Raw genomic sequence first — 4,280 nt, forward strand, 5'->3', positions numbered from 1 at the left:
ATTAGAAACTGAAAAAAGTTCATGGATATATTAAAAATCATGAAATTTTTAAAAAAGTTCACTAAGTTGAAAAGGTAAACAATTTTGGGAAAATTTCATGGAATTGTTTTCTTTCGAATTATAAAAAGTTAACGTATTTGAAAAAAAGGAAAAAGGGAAAAAATAGAGTAAAGAAACAAAAACCTGGTTCAGAAAAAAAAAACAGTCAGGAAGCTTCCCAAAACCTACTTGGAAGCTACTGGAAGCTTCCCAAAACCCAGGGACGAAAGGAGCAACTAACTAAAGAGCGCTCGTTCCCAGCCTCCCCAAGGGTCGCTTGGGTATGGAATGAGGCACGCTCTCAGCCGCCACCACGTGTCGCGCTTTGTGTACTTCCTCCAGATTTTTTTTAAATCCGCACGCGTTTTCGGCTTTTTAATGGGTTTTCCCTGGTTTTTTCAGTTTTTCGATTTTTCACGGGTCTTCCTTAGCTTTTTAAGAGAAAAATGTGTTTTTTTCCTTTTCGCAAGAGGCACGGTTTTGCTTCCGCGAAAGGCATGGTTTTGCTTCCGCAAGAGGCACGGCCGTGCCTCTCGGAAACGGAAAAAGAAACACGTATTTTTTTCTTCTGCGGGAGGCACGGTTTCACTTCCGTGAGAGGCATGATTTTGCTTTCGCGAGAAGCACGGCCGTGCCTCTCGGAAAAGGAAAAAAAACACGTCTCTTTGTTTCCTTTCGTGAGAGGCACGGTTTTGCTTTCGTCAGAGGCATGACCATGTCTTTTGAAAACGAAAAAAAATGTGTTTCTTTTCTTCTGCGGGAGGAACGATTTTGCTTCCGTGAGAAGCACGGTTTTGCTTCTGCGAGATCGTGCCTCTCGGAAACGGAAAAGACGCGTTGTCTTTTTTTCTTCCGCAAGAGGCACAAATTTTCTTCCGCGAGAGGCCATGCATCTCGGAAAGGAAAAAAAGTACTTCCTGTCCGGTTTTTCATGAAAATAAAGTTCGTCAAAATCTATCAACATGGGATCTAGTTTTAAAGAACGGTGCAAATGGTTCGAGATTTGGACGTACGGTTTAAGAGATAAAACGTTTTGAATAAACGAATCTACAAAATAAGGGAATACTCTCAGATTGTGACAAGTAACGCACATGCAGCGTGCTAATATTTGCGATCTGGGAAGGTGACAGTGATCTTTAAAAGGAGTATTCCCGAATTAGTAATTTCGAGGGAGAAATCTTCCCTCGGGTGCGCTCGATAGGCCGGCCCATTTAGTATCGAAGAAAGGGAGGGTGTGTCTGCGGTGTTTAAAAAAACAGGCTTAACGGACGCTCAAGGCGCCAAATAGGCTCACGATCGTGTGTGCGTCTTTTTTTCTTTTCCTTTGGCGGAATTATTAATACAAGTTAAGCAGCCCAACTTGTTGAGTACCAAAACGTGATGATGGTAGAAAAGTTTAGGTCTAAAATTAGTACTCCCTCTCTTCACTTTTATAAGACCTTAAAAATATTTCAGACAATATACAAAACAACCCATTTTAAGTTGTCTGAAATGATTTACAAAAGTAAATAGATGGAGTAGTAGTTGTGGTGCCAACTGTTAAAGAAGACGATTCACTGGAAAAAGACGAACCGTCAGTATCTATGTTATCATTGATGAAGACAATCTTTTCTTGACCCATTGACTAGGCAGCTGAGGTTGCTGCCAGCCCATCCGAGTTCGAGACCCGTCACGGACGCACGGTGCTCACGGAGTTTCTCCTATAAAAAAAAGCCAACGAAGGTCAGCCTTTGGGTTGGTTTTATTTTTTTCCCGCAAAAAAAGAAGAAGACAACCTTTATTTTTTCTGGTCGATGCATGTTCGAAGCCGGTTCATCACGGCATCGGCAGATTCGAGCCCATATGGCCGGTCTGAAATTGGTCCAGCAAGGCTCTTTTGAACTGCCTTTGCATCATCAAGATATGATGAGGCCACCCAACCGTATGCGCAGCTCCCCTTGATTATTCGTTTCTCCCATTCGCTATTCTCCAGCTGGGCATGTAGGGGGTGTCTTTCTTTCCATTTGTCATGTGCCTTTTACTGTAGTCTCGGATTGCACGGCGGCTTTAGCTAAAGGCCACGGCCATCCTAGCAGCCACCTGATTGTGGGGCATGCATGTGCGTCTGTTTAATATTTCTCTACTTTGATCCCTCTGTTACATCTGCATCAGCTGTACTTGTGGGGCAGTGTGCAGTGCAAAATGACTTGTCTATCTGATGGTTTTTGGCTCTCTCTTGCTGTGTTTTTATCATATCCTCGACGAAATCTCTACATGGCATGTAGGGGCTTCCGTACCAGTTGCAGTGAGAAACTTCACACCAACTTCTGGCGTTGCGTCACTTTGACCTGCCGATGAAGATTCACTAATCTCGTCAAGTTGTACCGTCCTCCCTCTCACCCTTTCACAATCAAGAAACATACCATTTATGCAATAAACATATTGTCTTCAGTGCGGTGATAGAAGTAATACCTAGCAGTTTTGGAATAACCCATAAAGTAGCATTTATCTGATTTGGTATCAAGCTTATTCATAAACATTTACACATGCATCGCATCCTGATACATCTTCAATATAGAGTATGTATTTTTAATACCTATTATCATATATGTTTGCAATGTTTCATCCTGATAGAAGTAGTACCTATTTTTGTATTTTTGTATGTCCCAAATGCCCGCCTTTCAATAGGAGGTACTTACTTGGGAATGGCCTGTTGTTACGCCCTCGAGCAAGGTGGCTCCATCGACCAAGGCCACACAGGCTCCTGTTGGGCTGGAACGAGCGCGCCGACAGCCCAAGCCCAACAGTCGCTACCCGGCCCATGTGTGGGATAGCACTGGCGGAGTTAAAAGCAAGCCAAGCCCTCCTGCGTGAGGTGGCGATTGAGTACCGTACCAGGCGGCGGCTACCTACCCCGATCCCCTTTCCCTTCCCTTGCTTCTCTCTCAAGAACCCTAGCTAGCGAGTGAATCGGTGTACCAGAACCATATCTGTGAGTGATTTGCTAGCGGGAGCGTAACAATTGGTATCAGAGCCATTCCGATCCGCCCAATTTTTCTTCCCATTCCCCAATCTGGCCGGGCGTTTCCCCTCTATCATCCAGACTCGCCGAGGGAAGGCGACCGCCATGGAGGACCACACCAAGGCGTTGGCGGACCTCACCACGGCTATCACCGCGCTCACGACCAAGATCGACGCCCTCCAGCCGGTGGTGCTTGAGCTACAAAGCTGGAAGCCCGACGTCGAGCGATCCATGGAGGAGCTGCGATAGGAGGTCGACAGCCTCTGGACCCAGATCGGCGCCCAGGCGCCCAAGGGAGACAAGGCCACGAAGGAGGCGCCGCCCCAGATCCGCCTCTCGGATCTGCCGCCCCTGCTTCCTCTCCTGGTGGACGCCGCTGCCACAACACGGATCCGTTCCAGATCACGGGCCATAGAGCCACGGCGTCGCAACAGATCTTCGGGGGAAATCGTCGGGGGAAACTCAGACCCCGCGATTGCCTCCGGCCACTGGTATGTACGACTCCTACCATCACGGGGAACACTCATTCTCAGGGGACCGGGGATATCATCGCCTACCACCACCACCGCGTTTCAATTTCCCTCTGTTCGATGGGACTGGCCCGAGGGCTTGGCGTCTCAAATGCGAGGCCTACTTTCGGGTGTGCACGATTAGTCCAGATGCATGGGTCAGTTGTGCAGCCATGTATTTCACAGAAGGGGCACTTACTTGGCTCCAATCATCGCAAGCACACCTGCACTACCCGGATTGGGGCGATTTCGCCACGGCAATTTGCACCCAATTTGGTCGGGAAGAATTTCAAAATCTTCTTCGACAGTTCAATAGGCTTAAGCAAACTGGAACGGTGGCTGAATATGTTGAGCAATTCACGCAAATTATGCACCAACTTTTAGCTCACCACACTATTCCGCTGGTCCCCGGAGCGCGGCCAGTCAACCTCAGGCCGTACAGGCACAACCCAGCTCAGAAGGATGAAGTGGAACGTCAGGTCGCTGAGATGCTCGCTCAAGGGATTATCCAACCCAGATCCAGCCCTTTCGCGTCGCCAGTTATGCTAGTGCAAAAGAAGGATCTCACTTGGCGTTTTTGTGTGGACTATCGGCATCTCAATGCAGTTACGATCAAGAATCGCTACCCGTTGCCAGTGATAGAAGAGCTTCTCGATGAGCTGGCTGGATTGCAGCTCTTTACCAGTTTGGATCTGCGGGGCAGGATATCATCAGATTCGTATGTGGCCTGA

The 4,280-nt window shown here is 47.5% G+C and overlaps 1 pseudogene; it reads left to right on the forward strand.

Annotated features, from left to right (window-relative positions):
* Positions 1 to 3,145: 3,145 nt before the first annotated feature.
* Positions 3,146 to 4,280, forward strand: LOC125532991 (annotated as a pseudogene).

This window comes from Triticum urartu, chromosome 1 (assembly GCF_003073215.2).
Source record: "Triticum urartu cultivar G1812 chromosome 1, Tu2.1, whole genome shotgun sequence".
NCBI lineage: Eukaryota > Viridiplantae > Streptophyta > Magnoliopsida > Poales > Poaceae > Triticum > Triticum urartu.